Below are 14,077 nucleotides of genomic sequence, written 5' to 3'. Positions count from 1 at the left end.
TGAGCTAGCTCATTATTGTTGAAATGATGTGGAAGTATTGCACCAGGCCTACAGGATTTACCGCTCGGCGTTCATGCAGTGTACAGAGACTGACCCTTTTGCGTTCACGACTCTGGCATCAAGTTGTGGTATTTTTAAGAAGCTCTTCCTGCCTCAGGACACATTGCCACTCACCTATGATGGGATGTATCTGGAATGTAATAAAGCATTCTCAGATGTGTCTGTCCAGTGGCTCGAATATCTGGCCAATTCTGAAAAGAGGGTGATCAGACATGCCCTGAGAGGCGGTGAACACAAGATTCGGTCCTACTGTGTTGATGGATTTGACGCTGCAGGCTGCTATTATATAAAATGCTTCCCAGAATCCACTACCAAGAATAATGTAGGGCTGTACGCACAGTTTAACAACAAAGTTGAAGCTCTACGGCTCCGTCATGGTGTCAGTGTGGTTGTGATGTGGGAGTGTGAGTGGAATCTGATAAAACAGACAGACCCAGCTGTCAAGGCATTTCTTGCAGACTACAAGAAGCCTGAGCGTCTGAATCCTAGGGATGCACTGTTCGGCGGTAGGACAAATGCAATGAAGCTCTTGCATGTGACAGAGTGTGCAGAGGGCATCAATCTTTCTTAGCCTACTGTGCAGGCTAAGAAAGATTATCCAATTGGCCACCCTGAAATAATTGTAGGCAATTTTGACAGCATTGAAAATTATTTTGGCCTTGTCAAATGCACTGTTTTGCTCCCTAGAGGCCTGTACCATCCTGTTTTGCCATACAGGTGTCACCATAAGCTCATGTTCCCCCTCTGTCGCACATGTTGTGAGGAGCTGAATCAGGTGAGTGCCTGCAGTGACGGGGACGTGGGTCTCCTTTGAGCTTGAAAAGGCTATTGAGAAGGGCTACCGGCTTGTGAGCAATGATGTGTGGTGAAGTGAAGTGTGGCATTTTCCAGAAAAGACTAACACATTATTTTGGGAATATGTTAAAACATTTTTGAAATGTAAGCAGGAGGCCTCGGGGTACCCCAAAAATGTCAAGACAGAGGAGGAAAAGCAGAAGTATGTCCAGGACTATGAAGCCCATGAAGGTTTAAGGCTAAACCCTGACAAGATTGCTGTCAATAAAGCCGTCAGGAGCTGCAACAAGCTTCTGTTACACTCATTGTGGAGGTGCCTTAGCATGAGGACCAATATGGGCACATGCGAGTTGATCACTGAGGCTGAGCGATTCACAGAGCTCATGTTTAGTGACCATTTTGACGTCAGAAAGTTTTGCTTAATATCTGATGAGATAGCTATGGTTCAGTGGCGTCATAGTGATGACCGAGACGGTAGGGCCAGTGATGTGAATATGTTTATTGGTGCAGTGACAACAGCTCATGTTGTACGAGCTATTAGACAAGCCGCAGGAGCGAGTATTGTACTGATTCTGTCATTTTCACATCTAGACCTGGTGAGTGGATGCCGAGTCTAGGCCCCTTTCTAGGTGACTCGACATACGAGCTGTGTGATGATGAGGTTGGGGAGGATGATTTTATCACAGAGTTTGTCTCAGGTGGCCCCAAATGCTACGCCTACCACACACAGAGAGGGAAGAGACATGTTAAATGTAAAGGGGTAACTCTGAATTCAATTAATGCATCGGTTGTGACTCAGGAGTCTCTAGCAGGGCTTGTTAAATCATTTGTGGCTGATCAGCAATCAGACAAGCACATCATCACAGCGACTGACACCATCAGACGTGATAAAGTTTCATTTACAGAATGCCAGTGTTGTGAAGAAGGTTCATGTTGTCTACAACAAACGCAGGGTCCTGCTTGACTACAGAACATTGCCTTATGGCTACTAAGTTGGAATTTGACGGGCGTCTAATGCACCTTTTAGCATGATTGTAAGTGGGCCCTCTAATAGCGGGAAGACTGTGTTTGTCAAAATACTTATTGAAAATGCGCAGTCTTATTTCACACAGAATTGATAACATTGTCTACATCTACTCGTGCCAGCAGGCACTGTACGACCAGCTCCTAAAGATTATTGACATAAATTTTGTCAACGGTCTGCCAGAGTCACTGTGTGACGACACCCTTTTGCCTCCAGACAAAAACAACCTCCTGATTATAGATGATTTGATGAATGATGCCAGTGGTAATTTGGAGGTGCAGAATGTATTCACGAAATATGTGCATCACAGAAATCTGAGTTGCATCTATCTAGTACAGAATTTGTTCATACAGGGTAAGGCCAGTCGTACTATTAGCTTAAACACTATGTAGTTTTGTTCAAAAACCCCCGCGACAGATACCAGGTGGCACTGATTGCACGTCAGATGTACCCTGGTAATACCAAATACTTCTTAGAGGCATTCAATGATGACACAAGTGCACCATACGGGTACTTACTAATTGATTATAAAGCCAATACACCTGACCATCTGAGACTTAGAACTAATCTGCTCTCTAGCCGCCAAGTTGTGTGCATCCCCAGGTGGGGGAATGACAATGTCTCACCGTAGGCGCAGGAATCTGCCATTGCTGGAGCTCCTGCATAAATCAGCACCGAGGTAAAGAGGGGCCATCGTAACCAACTGTGGCAATGACTTTATTACCGCTCTGTGTGAGACTGCCCTCAATGTGTTAAAGGGGAATATACCTCTGATTGATAAGCTTCCTTTTCCTAATGCTGGATAGGTTCCTGTCAGCTACAAGTCTGATTACAGATTTGTGCTTTTTCAGCTGTGTATACTGCTGATTACTCAGAGGTATCACTTAGATTAGTTCTAAGTCTCATGCATCATAGTGACATGCATCAGACAGGTAGGCTCTGAATCAGCATCAGCACCAGCAACAACTTCAACATTACATAGCATACAGTGATTCTCAGAAGGTATCAGGGGCTGCTGACCCTGCTCGTATGGAGGACTAGTGACATGCATCAGACAGAGAGTTTATAAATCAGCATCAGCATCAACAACAACTTCATCATCATCATCTCCAACATCACATACAGTCCTCTGATCATTTGCATGCTCAACAACAACAGCAACACCGGGGACATAAGGTGACAGAGCGCGGCCTTTAGCCACGCCACCCTGTGGAAGAAGGCTAATTCTTCTCTTGAGCTGTACAAACTTTCGGCATGTGTTTTCAGCCCATCTGTCGAAATCTGCAGTATTTTAATGGTGCATTGAGATATTCTGTTTTTGGTGGTGGATGAGCGTTTAACATGTTCATGAAATGAGTATTTTTTGCACGCATCTCAACAGCCCAGCGTGAGAATTCATCATGTGACATTGTATTTCTGGATGAACCATTATCAGCAGCACCGATATTCCGGCTATCACACCCTGCCATTTTTGGCTAAAGAGGTGGAAAACAGATTTTGTGCATCTGTTACGTAGTCACTTAACTCTGCTACTGCATGCGATACATACGCTTCTAAAGGTGTGTGTTTTGTGTCAAGGTGCTTCACTGAAGCACAGGGGTATGACAATAGTTCTGCTACATTCTGATTTACAAGGCATGTGTTATCAACACTGGTCTGTGTGTGTGTGTGAGCATCTGATGCACCAGCAGGTGCCACATCAACAGAATCAATATCTAGAGGTGACACACCACTAATCTCTGAAGCTACAGAATAACAGTCATCAGCGTCTGACTCACTATCTCCCCCTGATGAGGAAGAAGACTCAGAGTCACTCGTGTATGCAGCACTAGCTAGTAGCTTAAGCATAGACAACTGTTTGCCTCCCCTTCCGGACCAGATCAACAGGAGGAGGAGTGACATTGGGCATATGCAACAGCGACCTCTCGCACACCACCTCAGCCAGCGGTGTGGTGCCCTGACTGTGTAACAAATCGCCAAAGTTTATGGTAGGAAAACATACAGCCACATCACCTTGAGATGAAACAGTCGCATCCTCCTGCTCGCCTTGAGTTGAATCAGCTGCAGCGGAATCCTCCTCCTCAGCATACAGTGTCCATACTGGGGTGTCCTCCACCTGATCACACGGAAACTGTAGCTCCCCCTGCTGTTCCAAAAAGTGTGTGGCGGCTGCAGTCTCCGCTGCCCACTCTGACGCCCACAGCTCGAACTCCTTATCGACCAGCAGTGTCGCTGCACTGCCAATAGCGGGATCCTCCTTATTCTGCTCCTCCTCCTTCTTCTTCCTTGCAGCTCTTGCAGGGTCGGCTCTCAGTCTCTTGGCCGGATGAAAATCATCTAGATATAAACACAGACAAACCGGTTAAAAAGTATTTAAAACACGGTTATAAACAACCAGTTTATTTAAATGTGTTGAAATGCTATTTTTATCAATCTTGTACCCTCACTATCGTAATCACAGAGTTGTTTGCGCGGAGTTTTCACACGCTCACGTCGGTCATTCGCTGGTCCGGGGAGCTCATCCTTCGCCAGCAGTCCATCCGGGGTCGCTGGATGCACCGTGACTCTGGGAGGCGCTGAACGGCCAGCAAGCACCGCTGCACAATCTGGTAATGCAGCATTACCAGGTTGTATAAAAGATAATCAGCTGCACCCCCGCCGATAAAACAATAATTCATCTATTTTTTTAATATAAACCCACCATCACATGCATACTCACCCTGACTGTTTATTTCGGTTAAAATAGGGCGCTCTCTGCGTCTCTTTAAAGACAGACGGCCTCTTTGCGGCCCTCCAGGATTTTCTGTAAAGCACACCAACAAATTGTAAAAATCAGGAGTTTCTTTTAAGCAATGATCCTACTTTAAGCACGAATACATATTAGAATAACTCTGTTACGTGTATCCAGCTCAGTGCTGTAGCCTGTTGAGCGGACCATATTTCCGTTAGAACCACATCAGTAACAGGCACAGACCGAAATAAAATATATTATAAAAAAATTATAAAAGAAGAATACATACCTCTATCAGCTGATGGGTGTGAAGAATCCTTATCCAGCAACGAAATGGTTGCGGCACCTGATGGAGTTACACTATTTTTTAATACAACGTATTCAATGCAGACGATCTCATATACCATCTATTAAATCGAGGAACAAAGGACACACGTACCTGATGGAAAGATCATCATGGTTGTTCCCACAGTTTTTACTAATAAACAAGCGGTAGAAAAGGCACCCACGCGCCTCCTGCAGGTATTTAAATGCCCGTGACACGTGGTACTCACAGACGTAACGTTATTCACGTCAGCACGCTGCATCCCACAAACAACGTCATGACCAATAGGAAAATAGCGCCGCCCAGTGGGAGGAGAGCGTGACGTCGATTTTATTGCTTTATATCTTGATTTATGACTGTCATAAAAAGTGACCCCCCTTAATAACCCCAAAACATAAACCAATATACACTACTTATAATAGGATTTAGTAAAGCAGGTATGGTGTGTGTTAAAGCAGAGTTCATCATTCTGGCATTAGGATGGAGGTTAGAGGTCAGTGCAGCTATGTTGGTGCCCAGAAAAGGTAGGAAAAAAAGGTCCACAAGTATTCAATGCTTTGACTCTTTCCTCTCCTGATGCAATCCTGCTCAGTGCTATGGCAATGCAAACATATGTCAAGCATATAAATATGAGAGGAAAAAAGGAGACTTATGACAAAAATAAATATAAATATATAATTTAATGACTTGTCATTACAGGCCAGATGATATATTGGTCCATGATCACAGAAAAAGAAAGATCCACAGAAGGAGAGACGATCAAGTAGCCCAACCATGCATGATATTAGACTCAATAAAACAACCCATGCAAATAACAGCATTGCAGCAACAGCTGGTTTAGTCACAATACTATGGTACCTTAAAGGGAAGCAAATTGCTATAAATCTGTCATATGCCATAATGACAAGTGTCCATGACTGCACACTGAGTATGAAGAGTCTTGACCAGGAAAATCACTGAGAGAAGGAGAATTTTCCCAACTACAGTCATGATATAGACAAAACACAGGAAGATATAAAAATATGTAACATTTGATATGTTGGTAAATCCATTGATATAGAAACTTACAGGACGAACAAATGTGACATTAGATATGATAGCAGCTGGGACCATTATGAATATTTTATCTTGATGAAAAAGGAGAAACTAACACAATGTACTGCATACTACTAACATAGATTACTGTTGCAAACTGTTGAAACCACACTCACCTCAGACAGTAACCATTGTGCAGTTCCCTAAAGTGATGTGATGTGAGACACCTGCCATTTATATTTTGTCCTCTGTCATTATGAAACAATTGAAATTGAGTTAGATGTATCACATGATAAATATGATATTAATATACTTCATAGTGTAACTGCCTCATAGTTTCTGTCAACAATGTGCTGATAGATTTGATTTTGTTAACTTTCGTCACCAAAATACTGAATTACATTTCTGTTAGTATCGAAACTGCACATAAATTAGAACGAATGGTACAAATTGCAGAGTATGATTAGTGTTTGTAAAAAGGATATAAAATGAAGCCACTTTAAATTCTAGTTTCCAAAGTAAATGTTTTCCACTTAGGTACATTTAAATTATAGACTTTGCAGAAAATATTTAAAAACTGATCACACTGCATTTTGTTTGGTTTACAAACACTGGAGATGAGGAATTTACACTTGAGTATTATGTTAAGAAATACCTTAAAATGATAAACTTGTCCTTTAGTAAAGTATTATATCAAAGTAATAACTTGTGCAGAACATGTAGAACTATACACTTTTTTACTTTCAGCCTGTGGATGTCAAGCACATCTGTTGATCAGGTTTTATGCATCATAGTCCCCAGTCACTAATAATTGTTTAGACTGACATATGCTTAAACAACAACATGACAGACAAATGAATTTTATTTATTTATTTACTTATGGTAACTTATGTAATTCTAAACTATAATAAAACCCAACTGTTTACCTAACTCAACCCTATTCTAACTAAACAATTTCATTTAACCCTTTTATACACAATTATACAATTTTTCAAATGTGTCTTTCACTGTACATTCTTTTGAAAAATAGAAAATTTGAAGTGATTTAAATTTTGCCAAACAAAACCACTGATGTAGATTTTGTTTGGTTGTGGTCAGTGACTCATTAACTGCACTTCGATCACAGATTTACGCAAAACTTTATTGCTATTTTCCAAATGTTGATAAAACAATATTTACATGACAGTGTTTCCATTAAGTCATGTTATGCAACTAAAACGTTGCATTTCCTCCATTTTTCTTCTTCTACTACTTCTTCCTTTTCTGCCTCCTTCTTCCTCTTTGCTGTTTTTGGTGATGATGTGACTCTTTTAATGCGAAAACTGTGTTTTCATTGCAGTTTTGCAAAATATGCCCTCTTCAATACACCTCAAATACCACCTCTGAAAAAATGTTTTTTTCCCCATTCGCAGTTTCAATTTGAATTTTAAAGGAAACATGACTACAGTCTGAAAGCAATAAGTACATAAAAAAGATTTAACCAAATATGTTGAGTATATTTAGCATATGAAGAGAAAAACATTAATGAGTCTACTTAACATTAAGGTTTTCCAGAAAGAGAATAGCTCACAATGACTTCTAAAACATCTGGGTTCCACAAAATTACAACGACACCAATCAATAAAGAAAACCAAGGTTCTGAGGTTCCAGCTTGGAAAAGCTTTGTTGACAAACAAATTGATTTGACAGGGTGTACAGGCAATCACTTTACAAGTTGGTGTTTACATTTGCACAACTGTGTGGATTCAGAAAGGGGGAGAAATAAAGGCCTGGGGTTAAGGCAAGAAAGACGGACTCTGAATTAAACTGGATCCACTTCAGGAAATGAGGAATCAATGTAGTTCTAATATCAAAAATGCTGAATCTGAAATTTAATTCGATACTTCCGCTGTCAATCATTTCTGAAACCAAAAAGGACTAGAAATCAATTAAATCTTTATAGGCTGAGAAAAACTTTTATTGATTTACCTTCCTGCACTTGGTAAATTCAGCTACAGCTACAGAGCCCTAATATACTGTGGTTTTTCATTGAATATTTTGTTCCCACTTGCAGCTTTAAATTTAAGTCACTCTCCTTGTCTCAGCTACATGAAGTGTTGGTGAAATCAGATAAAAGAAATCCTGCTGCTCTAAACAATTTTGAGTCTCACTTTCTAAAAGCTGCAGTAGATTTTACTGCTTTTCTTCACAGTAAAATGGTGGTGCTATTCTTCAACTATGACCTTATTTCCTGTGCTGACTGTTGTCATGGAGTGTCATTTAGGTGTTAATGCACATGGAAGTTGCACATGGAGGCATTTTATAGCAGCCTGTCAATATCCAACTGAGATAAAGGCAAAATGCCTCAAAACCAATTTCTAAATGTTGACCACATATGTTTAAATATATTTCATATATTTTATATATGTACAGTGGGTACGGAAAGTATTCAGACCCCTTTAATTTTTTCACTCTTTGTGTCATTGCAGCCATTTGCCAAAATCAAAAAAGTTCATTTTATTTCTCATTAATGTTCACTCAGCACCCCATCTTGACAGAAAAAAACAGAAATGTAGAAATTTTTGCAAATTTATTAAAAAAGAAAAACTGAAATATCACATGGTCATAAGTATTCAGACCCTGTGATCAGTATTGAGTAGAAGCACCCTTTTGAGCTAGTACAGCCATGAGTCTTCTTGGGAATGATGCAACAAGTTTTTCACACCTGGATTTGGGGATCCTCTGCCATTCTTCCTTGCAGATCCTCTCCAGTTCTGTCAGGTTGGATGGTGAACGTTGGTGGACAGCCATTTTCAGGTCTCTCCAGAGATGCTCAATTGGGTTTAGGTCAGGGCTCTGGCTGGGCCAGTCAAGAACGGTCACAGAGTTGTTCCGAAGCCACTCCTTTGTTATTTTAGCTGTGTGCTTAGGGTCATTGTCCTGTTGAAAGGTGAACCTTTGGCCCAGTCTGAGGTCCTGAGCACTCTGGAAGAGGTTTTCTTCCAGGATATCTCTGTACTTGGCCACATTCATCTTTCCTTCAATTGCAACCAGTCGTCCTGTCCCTGCAGCTGAAAAACACCCCCACAACATGATGCTCCCACCACCATGTTTCACTGTAGGGATTGTATTGGGCAGGTGATGAGCAGTGCCTGGTTTTCTCCACACATACCGCTTAGAATTAACGCCAAAAAGTTCAACCTTGGTCTCATCAGACCTGAGAATCTTATTTCTCATAGTCTGGGAGTCCTTCATGTGTTTTTTGGCAAACTCTATGCAGGCTTTCATGTGTTTTGCACTGAGGAGAGGCTTCCGTCGGGCCACTCTGCCATAAAGCCCCGACTGGTGGAGGGATGCAGTGATAGTTGACTCTGTGGAACTTTCTCCCATCTCCCTACTGCATCTCTGGAGCTCAGCCACAGTGATCTTTGGGTTCTTCTTTACCTCTCTCACCAAGGCTCTTCTCCCACGATTGCTCAGTTTGGCTGGACGGCCAGGTCTAGGAAGAGTTCTGGTCGCCCCAAACTTTTTCCATTTGAGGATTATGGAGGCCACTGTGCTCTTAGGAACCTTGAGTGCTGCAGAAATTCTTTTGTAACCTTGGCCAGATCTGTGTCTTGCCACAATTCTGTCTCTGAGCTTCTTGGGCAGTTCCTTCGACCTCATGATTCTCATTTGCTCTGACATGCACTGTGAGCTGTAAGGTCTTATATAGACAGGTGTGTGCCTTTCCTAATCAAGTCCAATCAGTTTAATTAAACACAGCTGGACTCCAATGAAGGAGCAGAACCATCTCAAGGAGGATCAGAAGAAATGGACAGCATGTGAGTTAAATATGAGTGTCACTGCAAAGGGTCTGAATACTTATGACCATGTGATATTTCAGTTTTTCTTTTTTAATAAATTTGCAAAAATTTCTACATTTCTGTTTTTTTCTGTCAAGATGGGGTGCTGAGTGTACATTAATGAGAAATAAAATGAACTTTTTTGATTTTGGCAAGTGGCTGCAATGACACAAAGAGTGAAAAATTTAAAGGGGTCTGAATACTTTCCGTACCCACTGTACATCTCTGGTGTTGAAGTATTGTTAAACAACAGTGAATGATGAGAAGGTAAAAATGATTTTTTCTGAAATATGTGATATCTTAAGCAGTGCAGACTTAACAGATTCATGTTTGATTTCATTTAGCACAACAGATAAATACATGGCCACTGCAGCAGCAAAATACAATAACTGACAAAACACCACATCATGACTGCAACTGGCTAGTAAGAAATCAATAGTAAAACATTCTAAACCTTTGTATGCTATTTTAACACTTTCCACTTTGTCAGCATAGCAGTGAATACCTTTTTGGACATAGTTATGTTACTCAGCATATTGTGACAAAGTCTTTTGATACAGTTCAGCACTTCTTCTGTCTTTAAAGAGTATAAAATAGGATTGAGTAAAGGTGGTACAATGTGTGCTAAAGTCATGCTTATGATCCTGCCATCACGATCAACTTTGGAAATCAAATTAGTTATGCAGATATACAAATAAGGAGAAAAGCAAATAGCCACTAGAATCAGATGAGAAGTGCATGTTTTTGCAGCTTTTAGTCTTTCCTTTCGTGATGCAACCCTGCTCAGGGCTATGGCAATGCAAACATATGTCAATATTATCAATATAGGAGGTAAACAGGGATTTAAAACAAAGCTAACAAAAGAAATATCAGAATTTAAAGATGTGTCATCACAGGCCAGGTCCACTATTAATCCATGATTACAGAAAAAGCTTTGTATCACCAAAGGGCCACAGAAAGAAAGACGATCAACTAGCCCAACCATATATGCTGATATACTCATTAAAACAATCCACACTAACAGCAGCATCGCAGCAATAGCTGGTTTAGTCACAATACTATGGTACCTTAAAGGGAAGCAAATTGCTATAAATCTGTCATATGCCATAATGACAAGTATCCATGACTGCACGTCTGTAAAGAAATAGACAAAAAACATATAACTTAAACAATCCTGATAGACAATATCGCTTCTGTCAAACAAAAATGTTTCAAATAGTTTTGGGATGAGAGCAGTGCTCCCACACAAATCTGCTAAAGCCAGGTTGAACACAATCATGTATTTAGGACTATGAAGAGACTTGACCAGGTAAATCACTGACATTAGGAAGACATTCCCAACAACAATCATGATATAGGCAAAACACAGGAAGATTAAAAAATATGTAACATGAGGGATGTTGGAAAATCCACTGAAATAAAATTTTGCAGGACGAACAAATGTGACATTAGATATGGTAGCAGCTTTCACTTTTGGGACCATTATCACTTTGAGTAGATGTAAAAAGAGCAAATACAATTTATAATAAGACATAACACAGCTGACTGATGGAAACTGTTCTAACCAAACTCACCTCAGATACTATCAAGTGTGCAGTTCCCTAAAATGAGCTGTACTATAAGAGCCTCATCATTTATACTTTTCTTCTGTCATTGAGAGACAGCAGAAAGGCAGGAAGCTGCATCACATGATTAGGAATCATATACTAATATATTCTATATGAAACTTCCTCATAGTATCTTTCATCAATATGTGGTTCAATACAATCAGCTCTGACTCAGCTGTTACGATTGTCAGTGGAATACAGAATAATTCTTTATGGCACAGTGTAAAAACTATTCAATTTAAACAATTGTCCTCTTCTGAGAGACATGAATACTTAGTAGGATTTGAGATTTAGAAGAAAATCTCCCCTCTATTACACATTTTCATGTCTTCTTGTTTTTGCTTTATTTTCGGATACAAAAGACTGACATTGAAGACACTGTGACAGTTAATAAGAACAAAATACATGCTATCATTTTTCGTTCTGTAAGAAGGCAGCAACCAGCCTTTTCCTGACTTCTGAAGAAAATGAAGCTGTGTTGGGGGAAAAAAAAAAAAAACATCACTAAGCATAGTTACAAGGTTTTCAACATGCTGCTTAAATGATGCAGAAATAGGATAGTTTATTGACCCATGTGTTGCAATATCAGTTGATTTTAACCTGTTTAATGTATGTAGTAGAAGAAGAAGAAGAAGTACTTTATTAATCCCCAAGGGGAAATTCAGTTGTTACTGCAGTTATTAAATTTGAGACTATTTAAATTATATTGATTAATAGTAATTCATAAAGTAATTCATAAAGTAATAAAATAATTAACTATTTATTTGGGGGGGGGGGTGTATGTGTGTGTGCGTACATGCGTGTGGTGTGTGTGTGTGTGTGTGTGTGTGTTATTGTTTATATTGAGGAATTATAGAGTCTTATGGTCGTAGACACAAAAGACTTCCTGAGTCTTTCAGTTTTGGCTTTAGGGGGAATTAGTCTGTGGCTGAATGAACGTCCCATTCGCCACAGTTCCTCATGAAGTGGGTGGGCAGGATTGTCCAATATGGAGTTGATTTTGTCCACCATCCTCCTTTCTGCCACAGCCTCCAGACTGTCCAGTTCCAGTCCAACAACAGATTTTGCCTTCCTGATCAACTTATTTAGTCTGCTGGCCTTACCAGCCTTAATGCCACCTCCCCAGCACACAACTGCAAAGAACAGTGCACTCGCTACTACAGACTGATAGAGCATCTTCAGTAGCTTGTTGCGCACACCAAAAGAACAGAGTCTCCTGAGGAAGAACAGTCTGCTCTGTCCTTTCTTGAAGAGTGCATCCGTATTGTTTGACCAGTCTAGTTTGTTGTTAATGTGGACTCCAAGGTATTTGTAGGAGTCCACAATCTCTACATCGTCTCCAAGGATGGAGACAGGGACTGGGGTCTTCCTGTTCCTCCTAAAGTCCACCACCAGTTCTCTAGTTTTCTTGATATTGAGCTTTAGACAGTTGTTGTTACACCAATCAACAAAGCTTTTTATCAAGTGTCTGTATTCCTCATCGTTATTACTGTTGATGCATCCAATGATTGAAGAGTCATCAGAGAACTTTTGGAGGTGACCGGTTCCTGAGTAGTAGCGGAAGTCTGAGGTGCAGAGTGTAAACAGGAATGGTGCCAGTACAGTTCCTTGAGGTGCACCAGTGCTGCTCATCACACCATCAGATATGCAGCCATCTAAGCGAACAAACTGTGGCCGCCCAGTGAGGTAGTCTTTGATCCACTCCATCATATCTGCGGGAACTTCCATGTCCTGCATCTTTGCATTTAGCAGGTGGGGCTGAATAGTGTTGAAAGCACTTGAAAAGTCAAAAAACATGACTCTCACAGTGTTGCCCTGCCTCTCCTGATGGGAGTATGCTCTGTGCATTAAGAAGATGATGGCATCTTCCACTCCGATGTGTTCTTGATATGCAAACTGCAGGGGGTCCAGAAATTCAGACACTTGGGACCTCAGGTGTTGCAGGACCAATCTCTCAAACACTTTCATGACATGTGATGTTAGCACTACTGGTCTGAAGTCACTAAGGGTACTGGGACGGGTTCTTTTTGGTAATGGGACAATACAGGAGGTTTTCCATAACTTAGGCACCTTTTTGAGCCTCAGAGAGGCTCTGAAAGAGGTTTCTGAAAAACCTCTGCAAGCTGTCCAGCACACACCTTAAGTACTCTGGGACTGATCTCATCTGGTCCTTTTGCTTTGTTGGCCTTTAGTTTAGCTAGTTCCTTCCTCACCTGTTCTGTGGCAAAGGCTGGGCCTGTGTATTGTGTTGATGAGGAGTCAGATGATGTGGGGCAGGGGAGGAGTTATTGGAGGTGAGGTATACTTCAATGTTGTATGGCTGCTGATAGAGGAGATAGTATCAGTGGGCAATGGGGAGGCAGCATTGGCAGAGATGTTGGGTGGGGTGATGTGAAGAGACCCCAAGGCATCAGCTAAGGTGGTGGAGGGAGGAGGGATGGTGTGTGAGGACACTGGGTCAGAGTAAGAAACAGAGGTGGTGTCAAATCTATTAAAGAACAGGTTAAGTTCATTAGCAAACTTTGAGTCTCCTTCCACAGCAGTGTGTGACTTCTTATAGCCAGTCATTATTTTCATCCCATTCCACACTTCTTTGATATTGTTCTGTCTCAACTTGTGCTCTACTCTGTCTCTACAGAGCATGCTTTGCCTCCCTCAGCTTCCTCTTGAGTTCCT

This window comes from Mastacembelus armatus, chromosome 14 (assembly GCF_900324485.2).
Source record: "Mastacembelus armatus chromosome 14, fMasArm1.2, whole genome shotgun sequence".
Lineage (NCBI taxonomy): Eukaryota > Metazoa > Chordata > Actinopteri > Synbranchiformes > Mastacembelidae > Mastacembelus > Mastacembelus armatus.
The sequence above is the reverse complement of the archived record's forward strand: the minus strand, read 5'-3'. Positions refer to the sequence as shown.